A 16,909-nucleotide genomic window follows, 5' to 3' on the forward strand; every position below is an offset into this window, starting at 1 on the left:
CTCCTTTGGAGCCCAGGTTTAGTAGGTTTGTTGGAGAGTGAATTACAGGACCCTCTAGCTTCTCCAAGTTCAATTATCCTCAAAAGGGTTTCAGAAACTACTCGTTGCAGGCAGCAAGAGATGAAAAAAGACAACCAGATTCTACCAGCGCTGTCCAACAGAACTTTCTATGTTGGTGGAAATGTTCTTTGTCTCTGCTGTCCAGTACAGTAGCCACATAATGGATACTGAGCACTTGAAATATGGTTTATACAACTGATGAATACTCTTTATAAAATTTAAATAATTTTAATGTAAATAGCCACATGGGGCTAGTGGCCACCTCATTAGACAGCACAGGACTCTAGACAAGTCCCCTGCACATTGGGCATATTGGCGATGTTAGGTTTGCATTGTGTTCTTCCGAAAAAGCGCACCTTCCCCCATGCCAGTTAGTGTGTTTTCTGTATAACTTTTTTTTTTTTTTTTTTTTTGGACCCTTACCTCATGCTCTTGACACAAACTTCCATATTGTTTCATAAGGGTCACACATGATGCCAAGAAATGAGAAAGGAGTCAATGCCAGATCAAGTCAGACAACCTTGTCCTTATCCTTGCCTCCTTTTCTCCTGAGAGCCCCCTAGTCAATCTAATACCAAGTGTTTTCCACTCCCAAAGAGAAAAGAAAGGAATGGCTTTGGATCTCTGGCTGAAGATCACAGACTGCAGAGTTGTCACTGAACATCTGATTAAGTTGCTGAGTCTGACCCTTGAGTTTCCCAGAATTTGCCGGGATTCAGAATTCCCAGATCATCCAGGCAGCACGCTCCTGACAGTCTTTGGTCCTTTTGGCACCTGAACTGAAAATCTCTTTTCCCATAGCTCTTTCAACACTTGTTGAATGCTTATAATGAATCCATTCATTAGGATGACACAGTATAGTGGAACAAAGCACTACACCTGTAATCAGAAATCCCATGTTTAAGTCCTGGCTCTTCCATATACTAGCTATGTGACCTTGACAAAATCATTTCACCTCCCTGAGGCTTCATCTTCCCCAATAAAAATGAGTGTGTTGGACTAAATTACCTGTGGGTACTAAGGGGATGAAGAATAAAGAGCCAGAGAAAGAGGCCCTTATTGCGAAGCCTGTGCTTCCACATAGCCTCCCCCTTCTGATGTCAGCCTGCATTTAAAGCAGCCCTTTCCTGAGGCCACTGAGAGGCTTCCAGCAAGTCTATAGTTACCACTCATCCCACCCACAGGTTGTTGTCCAGCACCACAGACACCATGAGCCAGACTGCATGGCATTACTGCCTCTGGTGGTTATTGTACTCATGTGAACCTCAGGGAAGTCAAGACCAGTACCCTATTACTTTGGGTTATCCTCAGAGTTGCCGTAAGAAGGCAAGAGGTTCCTTGGCTTGGGCAGTGGGTCCATAAAGCAAGAGGGGTTTGATAGTTACCTGAAGTGTGCAGATCTCCATGCTGGCTCGAGGGCTGTTTGCCAGCCTTCCTTTACCTAGCAGTCGCTAGTCACTGCTCCAAGGATTGTGCCTAGCCGCCCAGAGCCCCTGTGGAGCCGTCAACACTGCACAGCTCACAAAGGGCCCTGTAGCATCTCTAATTGAGGAGCTGGTGAGCGGACGCCCTCAGCAGAGGTATTTTTAGCTGCAATGATACAGCCTTATCTTTTTGCAGGACGTTTTGTTTAGTTTTTTTGTTTGTTTGTTTTGTGTTTTCTTTTTAAATGAAATAAATAAGTAAAATTGAAGACTGTGGTACTTATACCCCAGTGCCAACACCCAAGAAGTTTTGGCACACACCATCCGCCCCCACCCCCCAAACACACACACCACAGGCCTATATAATTAATCCTCTCTAAGACCAGGTGCTGAGGCTCAGAGTTTGCCAGAATATTAGGCCAGAGAGACAGTGTGTACAGAAGCAAGAATAGCTAGAAATAGAGTGGAGAAATGATGCAGACTGGCCCAGTGCAGAGGTGCTTGAGGGCCCTGTGCGCTGCCCAGGCAGCTGGTAACTACCCTGGTTCCTGGCGTTCAGACCTTTGATGGATTTGGTGGCTCAAGTGAGTGGGCTTCAACTCCCGGGGAGAGAGTACCCTTGTAGTATACGAAGGATTCAGTTCTATGCCTTGATGACATTTAAATGCTTTTGTTTTCCTTCTCTTCATCCTGTCTGTGGCATGTCATGTTTTCCTTAGATCTGTTATTGTGTAGCATGTGATCAGGGGCTAAAGGACATTCGCAGAGCTTGCTTCAGATCCCGAAGCAGGATCAGGGTAGTGGTTCTTAACCCAGCTGTATATTGGAATCATGGAATGCGGAGGCTTAGGAAAGCTACTAATGCCTGGGCCTCCCTCCAAAGATTCTGGCTTCATCAAGCACCAGCTTTTTAACTTCCCCAGATTTATTAGTTGATACCAAGGAATAACTTTGATAATTTTGGTAGGCATAATAATGGCATTGTGGTTATGTAAGAAAATGAACATATTTTTTAGAGATGCATACTGAATGAAGTGTTTAAGGTTGAAAATGGCATCATGTCTGGGATATACTTTAAAATGCTTCCACAAAGAAAAAGGGGATAGAGATGAAGCAAATATGACAACTTTGGTAATTGTTGGATCTGGATGGTGGTTATATGGAAGTTCATTACTATCCTATTTTCAATATTTTGAATTTTTCGTATCAGAAAAGGGTTTTAAATATATGCATATATTTTATATAAATATATATTAATGTTGAAGCTCCCCAGGCAATTTTAATGTAGAACTAAGATTGAGAACCACTAGTTTAGGGGATTAAATTTGGATCACCATACCCTGAAAGATGTGATTTGTCTTTGGACTTTGTCTAACCTAAGCCTGAGCTTTCTGGATAAGTTTTCATGAGTAATCTGAACTCTTGGTAGGTGAGGGACTGGATGGCACAAAGATCAAATTAGACCTATATCTGGAATCTGACTTCAGGAGTGAACAACTAGACAGTATTGTCTCTTTCACTGGATGACCTCACTGTAACCGCCCTGCACGCTATTATACGTTGGAGTTTACCTGACTCGTCACTTGCCAGCACTGCATGTCCCATCCTATGGACCTCTCTGGCTACACCAGGGCAATGGAAGACAGCTGCAGCTGCATTGTGACACATGCCACAAGAGAGTCCCGATCCCTTAGGTGTGCTCAGCAGTTTCCCAAGTGGTATTTGCCTAAAGCTTGGGCAAGAGAACTGAAACTTGTACCTCCCCCCATTCCCAGGAGTCCACATGCCCTCAGCTCTGCATCCGTATGTGTATGAGGCCTCTTTTGTGTCCTCAGTGCCTATTCCAACTCCCAAGCACTATTTTGCTCTGGCTGCTCAGCAAGTGGGATGAACAGCAGCTTGTTGCAGCCAACCTAAATGGAGCTCTGGAGCTCAGGCTGGAAGCTTCCGTGCTACATTTACATACCACATCCTTGCTTAGGACCCTAGCTGAGCACCTCTTCATTTAGGGGCAGGCTGCTAGTTCTTCTTTCTTGGGGGGTTTTGTGATTTACACCTAAACATTAAGCTATGAATAGTTTATGTTTTCTTAAGCAATACTGAAGCAGAGGGAGAGCTATGGACTGCCCACGTCACTCAGCCAGCCAAAGGTTCACATGGCACCCTGCTTCCCATTCCCCCCAGACCCCTGAGACAGCCCTTTCAGCCAGTACCTGCCAGTGCACAGGTCACCCCCTGCACCTCTGTAGGAGGGCCTGGCTCATCTTTGTTTTCCTCACACAGTCAGAGTCAGCATTGGTCCCACACTGTCCAGTGCTACATCCAGACTCCAAATGAGGGGGCTGGTTCCTCAGCCCAGTCCTAAGAACAAGCCTGCTGTGTGGTCTCATCTGTGTTTCTTCATGGGACTCTGGACAGGAGGAGGCAGGGGCTTTTCCTGACTCTGGCTCACTCTCCAGAGTGCTCCCCCTTTATATACCTCCACTGTCCCACTCTTAGACCATATTGTCATTGTTTCCACCCAAGTGCTGAGTGCCTCGAGGGCAAGGACCATGTCTTTCATCTCCATTGTTCCCCAGCACCTGGCAGGGTGCAGATCACTATATTGGTTCTAAATAAGCAAACGAATGAATATGTGAATCACCGAAGGGCTATGGCAGGGAATGCCTTTACACTAAGGGTCAGAATCCTCACATTTAAAAATTAGTTTCTCAGTCATTTGGGATTATGAACCTAAACTGTGAAATGATCTAGAGCAGCAGTCCCCAACCTTTTTGGCACTAGGGATCAGTTTCGTGGAAGACAATTTTTCCATGGACTGGTCTGGTGAGGCAGTGGTTTGGGGATGAAACTGTTGCACCTCAGATCATCAGGCATTACATTTGCGTAAGGAGCACACAACCTAAATCCCTCACATGTGCAGTTCACTATAGGGCTCGAGCTCCTATGAGAATGTAATGCCACTGCTGCTGATCTCACATGAGGCGGAGCTCTGGCGGTAATGCTCCCTGCCCACCACTCATCTCCTTAGGCAGGGCTCTAGATCAGGGGAGACCCCTGCCTAAGTTAGATTGTAGAGCAGCCTGTGACTGATGAGGGACAGCCTATAGCTGGTAATGGCTAGAGAGAAATAACCTATTTGATATTCTTCCTACTTGCCTTTGGAATAAAGGATAATCTCTCTGTGCATTGGTTTCTCCCACGTGATATTCATAGGTCTCTGAGCAGTCTATCCTCTCTCCTACCTTGCCTGGGGCTCTGAGGAGAGTGACCTGCTTGTAGGAGGGTTTCCCTATGTTTTTCCAGGGCAGTCAGTCAGTTAACACCTGGCCAGTTCTTTTGGAAGTTACTCCTCCTGAACCTGAATGAAACTTCAGGAACAGTCACTCAGCTTAAGCAAAGCTATGTACAACAAGCACTTCTAGAGTCAGTGGTAGTACTGTCCTATCAGAAACCTGTCTGATCAGTAAGTCTTCTTGCCTCCCATTTGAGTCTAGAGGCTCTCATCCTGGGTATACCTTTGAATCTCCTGGATGTTTTTTAAGCATTGAAGGAAGTCCTGTCACCACCCCTAGAGATTGCAATGTATTGTATTTGATATAGCATCTAGATTTGATCTACACTGGTATTTATTACAGCAACAGTGCTGATAATATGAGCCTGGCGCTGAGAAGCATTGTCTCCAAGAGTCCTCACTAGAAGGAGGTGGAGTGGCACTTGTCCACCCGAACAGTCTACTGCTGGCTTCCCTTTCCCAAAGGCGGGTGGGAGAGCAGAGCACCTGTGTCGTCCTCCTTAGCTAGTTCTGAGACGGGACTCCCATGTTGCGCAGTTGGTGGTGCAGCTTCCCACCCACCCACACGCCCACATACACATGCACACAAAGCCCACTGCTTCTTAACTTTGGGCAGATCTGTGGAGGGGAGATAGATATATCTGTGGATCAAGATTCAGTTTTGCTTTGGCGGGCAGTTGTGAGGAGAACAGTCCACAGCTGTGTCTGCAATTTGTTACCAGAGATGAAGATTTTTTTAAATTCTAGCTCAAGGAATGCTTCCCTGTATCCATCCCACCAGCTCCCAAGCATCACATCCTACCTATTGGTAGCAGAAGAGCCTGCCTTAGCAGTGAGAGGCAAGGCCAGACACCAGTTGAAATCCCAGACAGCTTCCTACCCTCCCTCTATATCTTGTCAGATATTTCAAGCTTTAAGTCCTTATTTGTGCTCTGCCTACTTGGCTGGCTGTTCTTGCACTTGAGCGGCTTGTTTGCCTGGACAGGTCCAAGCTGTCTGAGCCATCAGCAGCTGCACCTCCTCCCTCGCGCCTTCTGTCTGAGCCAACCTTGATTCACAGTAGTGCAGATGGCCCCAGCCATACCCAGGGATGTCTGCCACTCCCATCCTCTCTCCTGCCCTGCTTTCCCAAGATGAAGGCGCTGGGTCAGACCTTGCCTGCAGGTCAACCTGGGGCTAAAATGAAGACCGCTCTTGGTTCATGTTCTGGCATATTAATCAGGGTGACATGATAAAAAGAATTTATCTGAAACTCAAAGAACAGGGCAAGGTTTAAGTTCATATTTTGCAGAAAACACTTTCCAGCCTTCATCAGAGCTAATCTGTTTTTGCAGATGGCCTTAATCCCACCCACTTTGCTCCCTAAGTATTTCTGGGAGCTGAGAGTCAAAAAAGCAGGTGTCAGAAATCACCTTTCTTCCTTTTCCTACCCTTACCCTATTTTAATATAGATTTTGGCAACTTCTCAAAGTACCAATGCTTAGTTTTTCAGTCTGGTTCAAGGTGCTTAAAGGTAGTGCCCTGTAATACACCATTATAATCAATTAGTTTCCCTTCTCCTTGTCTCTTTCCAACAGAAATGAAACGATTGGTAACAAGTATGAGAGGGGTCATGGGTGACCTTATTCAAGAGAAAGATATGGCTGCAGTAGCCCCAGGACACCACTCTGCCTTTCACCATTGCTGGCTTATTGGTGAGCAGCAGAAATTTGGAGCTGTACAGGAATCAGATGTCCCACCTAGCAGGCTCTGCCCGAGCCAGACATAGCCATCCACTCTGGCAGCAGCCTATCAAAGGGACAGAATCCTGGGGGAGCTGTCTACCACACTGCCTCTTCCACATTAGGTAGGGCCATGCAATGTAAATAGATCATTTGTATTTACATTTGGGTCATCTGCAAACCAAAGGGATCTCAGCAGCTGTTGGAATGCCATTGATACAGCCATACCAACATTTATATTATTCACTCTGATGCCTAGATTGCTATTACTGACATTATTTTAAGGCTTTTTCTCCCTTAGAGAAAGCTCTTCCAGCCCTAGGCTGCTTAAATAGGGAGGAACAACTTTTTTTTTTTTTTTTTTTTTTTAAGAGACAGAGTCTTGCTACGTTGCCCAGGCTGGTCTCAACTCTTGGACTCAAGAGTTTCTTCCTCCTCAGCCTCCCTAGTAGCTAGGACTACAGACGTGCACCACCCTGCCCAACAAACCTTTTTTTTTTCCATTGAGGAATATTGGGATTAAGATATATTATGGACTTTCTATACAACTTGGGGTGTTTTCTTCAGGATAAGTATATTTTTAATCTTTAATAATGATAAAATACTTTATTGGCACCTAAGGAACAATAAAATACTGACTAAGAGGCCTGAAGAGGCATCTGCTTCTCTCTCTAGAACTTGAAACCAGTCATTTGGTTAGCTCTCATGCTGGAGTGTGCATGGGGCCGTGTGGGTGGCAGAAAATCAAGGGGTCTCATTCCACTGAAATATCATTGTTACCTCAGCCTATAGCTGGTGTCTGGCCTCTTCTCTCCAATTTGGTAAGGAAGCAAAGCTCTACCAAAGGGTAGAGCACCTAGGCAGAACACCCAGGAACCTTTTTCTTTCTCTAAAGTCACATGATAGATCACACCAAAGCAGTCAATTTCTTGTTCTTCATAACTGCCCCTATCCTCCTTGTGCAGATTACATGTCTTTTTCTCTTCCTGTTACAATTGTTACTTAACCTCTTAACCACAGGAAACTTGCTTTCTTGGATCCATTATTTTCTTGTGTCTGACCAAATCTTAGTGATCTGCCTGCTTTTGTTTTTGATCCAGAAATTCTAGTCATTTGGAAGTACTGGACCAACGGTCAGCTATAGGCATAGTCCAGGTTCTTGAGTTATAGGTCCCAAGGACCTGAATTGACAATATTTGTCTTAGTCCTTAAAATAACCATCAGATTCACTGCCAGAAACTTTAGCCATCTACAAAATGTGGCAGATACACTACCACCCCCCCACCCCCACCCCTGGTTATGTCAGAGAACATCCCTGAACTGTTCAGCACAGTGTAGAGGGGACAGCAGAGCTCCAAGAGGGATCCTGCCTTCCTCATCCTGCAGTGAGGTGTGATTCGGAAGAGCACACAGCATGCCAGAGGCTTGGAGGTTAGGGTAGGGAGGTTCTTCCCCCTGTTCTCATGTGGCTTACCTGCAAACCTGCCTAGATGGGGACTTACAGAGGGCTCTCATCACCCCAGAGCTGCTTGGACTGCTCAAATCAACTATTTAGCTGCTTGCTGCCAGGATGTCCAGGACATGAAGGGGGCTGCATAAGTACAACTACTAATCGCCCAGGAAGATGTTTTCCTGTTGTCCCAGTACAGGGCCACCTCTCAGGCTCCATGTGTTGCATTCACTAAAGTTTTAGACATGAGAGATGGCTCTGTTCTCTCTGGGGAACAAGTCAGGAAAAGATTGCCCAGCTGACTCTTCCCTGGTCTTAGTTCCGAATGAAAAGCCTGCCTTGCGGCCTTCAGCATCTGCTACTCCCCGTGCCACACCTGATCCCATCTCAAGTCATTTCACACCAGCAGAGGGAAGCCCTGTTCCAACTCCAGCAGCAGCACCACTCGGGGGCGGAGTGGGGGGCAAACTCTTTACCCTTGTGGTATTTTGTAAACTGCAGCAGTGAGGTCTGAACTTCCAGGAGGGAAATGAAATGACCTTGGGTGACAGGTTCAGGACAGCCAGCATTTGTCTTGGTTGCTGGTTTCCACATGTTAAATGCTTCTAGTTGCTCCTGACCTTCCTTGCCTGGCTTTGTTGGTCAAGTCCTATAGGCACTGTGGCATTTGTGCAGGGAGCAGGGGAGAGGAAGCTTTTCTGCTTTACTCTGGCACCTGACAAGGGCTTTCTATCCAGCACTGGCATTGCCAGTGGGGAACTGCTGAAGTAGCACTCTAGAGAATCACCCGGGAGACCCCTCTGTCTCCTGCCAAGCTAAACAAACCCTGCCCGTGCACTCTTCTGAATCACACCTCATTGCAGCTTTGTTCCTTCTTACCCGGTACTGCTCAGGGCACCGCCTTACGGGAAAGTCCTGTGTGTCAGCAAGAGAAGCACTTGAGGAGAAACAAATTGATGTAGGAAGGGGGAGTGCCGCCCAGTCATCTTTTAAGTAGAAAGAAAAGGTCATCGGAGCTGTCTGGGGTGCAGGTTGGATTACTGTTGACTCTGCCTTGCTGTGGCAAAAGGGCCAGCTCACTGGGTCCAACCCTGGGCATTGCCAACCCCATCCAGCTGCTGCAGCCCAGCACAAAGAAAACACATGCTGTGTACACAGATGGGTTTGCATGTCAGCATGAGCCCATTTTTAGCCTTTGCCCAGGAAGGGCAGTTCACAACACAGTAATTTAATTAAATTTGCCTCCCTCCATGACCCACATATTTGAAGAGGTTTGGGGGGAAATGAATCTGGCTGAGGAATATGACCCTGTCGCTCTGGCACTGCCCCAGAGCCGAGCCACAGTACCATAAAAGGTCTCACCATCCTGAATACGACCCAGGGCATCTGTCTGCACTGCAGGCTCTCTGGCCGGGCTGCCTGCTGGCACATCTGGCAAAGCAGCCTCTGGAAGCAGTCCATCTCTATCACAGGGAAGCCACCAGGGGCAAAATAAGGGACTCCCTAACCCCTACTCAAGACCTGCTGGCAACAACTTTAGCAGTAACTCACAATATTAGCTTTCATCACAGATTTCAGTGTATTTAGAATGGAGAGGGCACAATAAGAGAACCCCCTACCCTCAGCTAACACTGAAGCCTTAATAACAGTTATGATCCTAACTTCATTGCTGTTAAGGCCACATCCCTGTACTTCTGTCCTGGAAATGACCAGTATTTAGGGACCTGAAATTGAATCCCTTATCCTTACATCCCTGAACTTATTACCCCCATGAACTTATTACCACATTTCACATCTCAAATGCCCATTAGTTTTGTCCATTATGCCTGAGCTTAACCCACACTCCAAACTCCAAAGACCTGTCCCTCCCTCCCAGCCAGCTAGTTCCTCCTTGAACTGAGTTCATCAACTCATCAGGAGGCCACTTCTCCTGTGGTCACCCCCTGGTCCAGAGAATCTGCCCGTGATGGGTAGTCCTTTCTTACTGCTAACCTGTAACCTCTAGGTCCGCCTTTTCTGTCCTAAGTCAGCTGTACCAAGCCTGCTAGGGAAGAGCATTCTCTTTGGTTATCTTTCTCTCTCCCCATCAATAGCACATCCTCCTGGCTAGCTAATGTCTCTTGTGTAATGATAGCAGCACCTCTGAGAGAAAGGGAATTTCTCTGGCACAGTTCGTCTCAACACCAGCATAACACAGGCTGTTGCTTAGGAGTGGGAATCATTAGAGTCAGGCCATTATTGGAGGGGACCGGTCTCTAGGGGAGCTAGCAGAAATTACCGCTCCTTAATAGATGGAAACTCATTTGCCTGAAGCCCCCGCCCTCCTCTTTATTTTCTCTGCATTCCTCACCTCCCATTGCTTCCCAGCTTTGAAGTTGAAAAGAGAGGTAACTCCACCCAATGCAAGATGGCAAATTTCTGCTAAATTAACTTGGTTAGAAGAAATCCTTGCCTGAAAGCACTGTTCTTTTAGAATGTTTCTATTGGGACTTCACTTGAAGCCATCATGAAGGACACAAATTCTAATTAAATGTATGTGATAAAATTATAGCCAGGGCCACTCTGTTCCCAAGAGAGGATCTGTTGAGATGGAAGGAACAGGAGACAATTTCCTAGCTTCCTGGACCCCAGTTTCAGGGTAGGCCCCTGAGTCAACCTGGGCTGCCAGAGCTTTCCCTCTAAGGGTCCCTTTGCAACACTAGGAAGGCCAGGGAGGAAGAGCAGGACTCCGGGCTTCTCTGCTTCTCCAAGGGTCTGCATGACCTTGAACAGACCTCTAACATGATTTAGCTTTCTGCAAGCCCCCCTGGCATGTTGGGATAGATGTTACCTTACTACCCTGCACTCTTGTAGAGAGAAGGGGAAGGCCATGGAAGCAACACATGCCCCTTTTGGTTTATTAGCTGTGGGGCTGCCATCAGAACACACATGCCCTGAAGAGAAAGGAAAGTTGCCTGATTTCTCAGCTCTTCCTGTTTGAGTGAAATTGTGAGTGGGCACCATCTGTCTCAGAGCATTAAGCACAGATACAGTACTGGTGGGAAAGGCCTTCCCCCATCCCAAAAGGGAACTATAAAGGATTGCACCAAAATGCAAACTCCAGGGGGCACTAATCACTTTGCCATTTCTGTAAATGGCGCCCCCTGGAGTTGTAAGTCATGGTGGCCCTGCAGGTGCTCAGCAATTGTGCTAGATCGCGAACCCAGAGACCACAGGTAGGGTCTCTGCATCACCAGCTTTGTGACACCTGGGCAAGGCACATCTTCCTGGGCTTCATTTTCCTCATAAATAAAATGTGAGGGTTCAACTAGATTTTCTGAATTAACTTGGAAGTTCTCATTGCTCTCTCCACATCCCGGAAGTTAGGAACCATGAACCTGTGTTCTGTCTCAGTGTCCATTGCCATCCCCAGGTCAGCCAGCCTTGATAACACACCCAGAATGAGAAGGCACCCTCGGCTGACATGACACCACTAGTCGGAGTGGATGCGGACTTACACATGAAGGGGGAAGGATTAAGGAAAGGGAAAACCTCCAACGGGCACAATGGATGGAACAGCGAGCACACAGAATGGGCCTATGCCTTATTCTTCTTGTGTTCATCCTGCTCTGTGGCTTCAGAGCCTTTTTTCTGACACATTTGCACACAGCACCTCCAGTGCTTGCTGTCTCTCCCCCTCATGAGAGAAACAAAATGAAATGCAAACATGCTTTGAAACAGCACAGTCTTATCCTGTCCCTCTGCATCCCCTCTCCTCGTTTCTAATAGAAAAAAATACTCTTCCCTTTCCCTGGTTCCTTCAGCAGCCTCTTCCTTAGGTTATTTTTTTTCCTCCCTCTTTTCCTACTCCATCCAGACTTCTCCCTGCCCTTCCTTAAAGAGATAAATTGGAAGAATATGCAGTCGTGTCAGAAGGATGCCATTGTCAATTCACACAGGCAGACACTAATAGGATAAAGTATTATCTGACTTCCTTTAAGTCCAGAAATTAAGTCTTCTTGCAATGGTAATAGATTATAACTTATAACCACTGTGGCTGGCAGGCTGCAGAAACAGGCTGTTAGTATCTGAGGCCTCAGCTCCATTTCTGGGCCTATTGTGAGGGATGCACTCAGCATTCCTCCAAACACAGCTGCATGATCCAGGGAACTGGCACTTGGCTCCTGGCTAGAACTGCCTTTGTGGAGAGCTGCCTATAACTCATTCAGTTCACCTGCCGTGGGAGAAGCTGTCTGAATGGTCTTAATGAACCTGGATGAGTGGGCAGGTAAAGGGAGGAAGCCAGGGCCTTGAAGACTGGGAAGAAGTAGCCCGAGGCAAGGAAACCAAACTTTGCACAGGGAACAGTTAGTGTGTGAAAGCTCTTCTCAGTCATCCTTGCTGACTCATTGAGCAGGTAGAGTGACTTATCTAGTGACTAAATCAGCACCAACTTAGAGACAGGGAAATGAGGGTTGAGACCTTAAAGGAACTGTAAAAGAGACTACAAATTAAGGAGTTGCCTTGAAGAGGAAATATCATGAGAAATGTTAGGAAGAAAGAGCCATCATTCTTCAAAATGGAGGGCCTCATGCATGATTTCCTAGGTCCTGTCATGGCAGATGAGTGTACTCAAATGGGGATTATGGGACAGGAAACTTGATACAATAATTAATTGAAGGGTTTTTTTTTTTTATTAGTGGGGCTATAAGAAGGTAGGTGGGGGCTGGGCACGGTGACTGACGGCTGTAATCCCAGCACTTTGGGAGCCCGAGGCGGGCAGATCGCCTGAGGTTGGGAGTTTGAGACCAGCCTGGCCAGCATGGTGAAACCCTGTCTCTACTAAAAATACAAAAATTAGCCGGGCATGGTGGTGTGCGCCTGTAATCCCAGCTACTCAGAAAGCTGAGGCAGGAGAATCGCTTGAACCCGGGAGGCGGAGGTTGCAGTCAGCCGAGATCACACCATTGCACTCCAGTCTAGGCAACAGAGCGAGACTCTGTGTCAAAAAAAAAAAGGGTAGGAGGGTATGAAAGAAACAAGTAGATCAAATACTGTTTCTTTGGCATCCTATAATTGATTTAAACTGTAGTAATTGCTCTAACGTTCCTGATTGTACAGAATGAATGAACCTGAAAGGCTAAGTACTATCTTAGTCCGTCTAGCTCCCACACCTAGCTTGAGAATAGCTTCTCATATCAGTGCTTCCCTGCTATAGTTTCAAAACTCTTCTTGATGGGATAAGTGAGCGAAGATCACGCCATCATCTCAAATGCTAACTTCCTTTGACAAGACAGTTTCTCCCAGGGATATCCCCCACAGGCCTAGGCCAAATCTCTGACTCACTGCAAGGGTCCATGTGCACTGAACTCATAGACATCATTATTTTTATTGGAAAACACAATTTATATAACACTGTCCCTCTGGAATAATACTCTTTTTGTGGACAAATACCGAGTTGCTCCCTCTCTTCTCCCCAGCACACTTCACCCCCCTCCCCATGACTGTGCCTTAATAGAAATGAGGAAGTGGTTCAGAGCAGATCCCTAAGTGAGCCTGTCAGGGTCAGGATTAAATTACATCCCTGAAGGCTGGGTTGCTTCCCCAAGCAGTGGACAGCCTCCAGGATAGGGAACAGGACTATTGTGGGTAGGTGGTTTGGCCCAAGTACTGACAGCAAAGCTGGCATGTACCAGAGGATAAAACCTGTGATCATCCTAAAATCTAATTCTAGCCTCTCATTAGGAAATCAAAATGCATTCTTTCTTCTCCTCTCAGAAAGTTGATCTCCCTGCTTTTCTTCTCCTCTGTTCCATGCCATGAATTTCACACTAACAGTCCTTCCCCATCCAGGGTCCAGCCAGCCTCTTGCTTGCTAAGGCAGAGGAATCTCCCTGGCTTTCCTCCTTGACTGCATTGCAGCCCCTTAGCCTGTGTATCTGCCATAGAACTCCATTCTTCTCTCATTTGCTCCAATTATGGTGCTTTTTACTGCCTTTCTTTTCTCCTAGCTCTGCAATACTGCTCGGAAGCTCCATGGGCCCTCTCGGTGCTACCTTCTTCCTCCTAGTGCCTCCCCCCTCCCCACTCCCAGTCCTGGTAACACTTCATGGTCAGGGAGGATTTCATCACTGACGTGAGTAATAAGGCTTTGATTGCTCTGTGCCAGAGAAACATGGGTAGGGGAGAAGACGTTAGGAAGTTTACCTTCTTGGTAAAGGACCTAGGCTTCCCAAGGTCCCAGCCCTCAGCTTGTGCACCACTATCAGCACCTTCACTTTCTTCTGGCTCACCACAAGGAAAGGTAATCTATTCCTGGACTAACTAAATCAGTGCCTTGGGACAGCTATAGTGCTGGGGTAGGGACCAGAGTACAAGGCAAGGTTTTCCTGGGAAGATAAGTATAACCACGTTTCTCACAGTGACTGGGCTTATAGATACTATTGTCTCTGACTTCTAGATCATCCTTCTTCTCTGGAGTAGCACAATAGGCATGTCTCTGGACATACACAGTGTTCAAGAATAGGAGTGGTGATGGGGCTTCTCTGTTGATCTGTATGTTTGGGCGTACTGTCAACTATTATCTAGCATTTTGCTATATGCTGTGGAGCACTAAGTGAGATCTGTATCACACATATACATATATAATTATATATATGTAAAATTTCAGTTCTCACAATCTGTGAAGTAGTGAGGTAGATAGTAATATTGTCGGTATTTTTTAGGTGAAGAAATTGAGTCTTTTCCCAAAGTCACACAGCTAGTAAGTGATGGAACTAGGATTCAACACAGGAAGACTGGCTACAGAGTCTGTGCTTGCAAGCACTATGCTATATTTTGTGTGTGTGTGTATTACATTGATCTAGTTCCTGAAGCCCTTATCACTGCTCCAAGAAGTAATTTACTTCATTTTAATTTAAAGCAAAGATGAAAACAACATTATCCTGTCCAAACCATTCTTCCTCTTGCATGGGAGAGGGGTGCTTCCTAAAAGGAGTGAGACCAAGAGAGTTGCTTTGAGCCAAAAGCTGCCTTGCAGTTTAGCTGAGGCAGGATTCAGAAATGGCGTGAACAGTGCCTGCATTAGCCGATGGCATGGAGTGCTGAGTGCCAGCAGAGGAGATAAAATCGGACATATGTTTGGATATAAATGTTCCTCTCTCTCTTTTTTCTAATTTTAAGCCCCTGCTGCTTTGTTGCAGTGAAATGATGGAGCCGTTAATTATAGGCCCTGGCCCCCTGAGGTAGAAGCCTGGGGTAAGGCCCACTTAGCCCTCTCCCAGTCTTTAACCATTACTACAGAAGGAAGCCAGAGACCATGGACTCTGACCCTCTTCCCAGACAACAATAGGAATTGTCTTGCCAGGGACTCGCTGCTGGTGGTTTCACCCAGCACCCAGCAAGTTGCTGGCCTCAATACATGTTAAATAGCCATGATAAAGCTAATGTCTCTAGGCCTTAGAAACTAGCCTATCTACCTTTACCTCCATTGATAATAGGATCCAGCTGAAGGCTGTTAAAAAGCCCTATAGAAGTGGCAGCTACAGCATGGCACTTAAAGAGCTAGAGCTGGGGTAGATACGGTGGAGAAAAGGAGTGAAAGAGCCTCCCACTATTCTCATTGTTGGGCCAGGTAAGCAAAAACCGCTCCATTATGGGGGAACCTCTGTGGTCCAGTAGGTGTTTTAAGACCTCCTCTACACTGCAGAGTTTCCAAGGCTGGAAGGAGGCCAAGCCACCTTTTCTCACTGTAATACACCAAGTCTTATCTAGTTCACTCCTTCCCCTTTAGCTGTCACCCCCTGTGGGATCCTGCAGTTTCTGTCTGCCATTGGGCCTAAGAATCAGGAAACTGTTATGTACAGTCCTGATAATCTAACCCCTTAGCACCTGTGGAGCCCCTGTAGTCAGGCCTTAGAGGGCAGGAGAGCCAGTTCTAAAGAGATTGAACAGCTCTAAGAGGGATAAGAGAACACAGACATATCTTAGGAAGGGCCCGTTTTAACTGTGTTTTGCTAGTTAAGTATGTTCTTGATAGCCAATAGCAGAGAGAAAGCACATTGACTTAGGGGTCAAGAGACCTGGGCTTTTAGTCCCACCTCCTCCACTAGCAGTGTGACCTTGGATATGTCTTTTAATTTCTCTGGGGCTCAGTTTCTTTGACTGTAAAATGTGAAAGTATTAGACTAAATGATTTTTCATGGCTTTCAGTTCTATAATGAAAATTCTCTAACTGCGTATCATCAGCAAGAGTCTTTACATCCAACATGTTGCTATAACTACCCCCCGACGAGCTACCAACCCGTGTTCCATTCCTAAGTAACAAACCTTGGCCAGGCCAAGGATGAGTCACCAGCATTCATGGCTGCATTTTTGGTACGCACGGGATGCCTCTCTGAAAAGCTGTCCCAAGTGCCTGCTACAGAGGAGGATATACCATGATAGCAAAGGAAGGTTACTGCTGTAAAAGTTGAAACTGCACGGATCAAAGGGCAGGCCTGCTGGGGTAAGGAACTCTCCTGGCAGCTCTGAGGATACTTAAATCTAGGATCCATATTCTTAGTCTCCCCCAATTCCTTTGAGGATCCTTTGAAAAGTCCTTCTCCCACAGATTGGAGCTGAATATAGTCTTCCTTGGGACAAATGCATTTGTCCATAGGACTCTTTCCCAAGATTGTTTTAGGCCCATTTCTGTACCTCACCCCTCAGACTGTTAGCCACAGACCCTTAGTCATTGCAGAGTTACTGCATAATTCCCTGTCTGCTCAAATAGCTGTCAAAAAAAAAAAAAAGAAGAGTGTTAGGAAATTGGCTCCTCATCCTCTATTTCTGAAACAGCAACTTCCTCCGCAATTTCCTCTGAATGCATACCCAGGAAGCTGTTTTAAACAGCCTGAGTTGTGTCTTGTGGCACTAGGAAAGGGAGTAATTTCTTGCTTTTTCACCTGGTCCTAGCCAAGTCCCACCCTTTGCTCTCCTG

The 16,909-nt window shown here is 46.4% G+C and overlaps 1 protein-coding gene across 5 annotated transcripts in view; it reads left to right on the plus strand.

Moving 5' to 3' along the window:
• The window catches only part of SND1 (staphylococcal nuclease and tudor domain containing 1), a 439,060-nt gene that overhangs the window by 353,512 nt on the left and 68,639 nt on the right, over positions 1-16,909 (plus strand). The gene's annotated exons all lie outside the window — the stretch shown is intronic.

Source organism: Macaca mulatta, chromosome 3 (assembly GCF_049350105.2).
Source record: "Macaca mulatta isolate MMU2019108-1 chromosome 3, T2T-MMU8v2.0, whole genome shotgun sequence".
NCBI lineage: Eukaryota > Metazoa > Chordata > Mammalia > Primates > Cercopithecidae > Macaca > Macaca mulatta.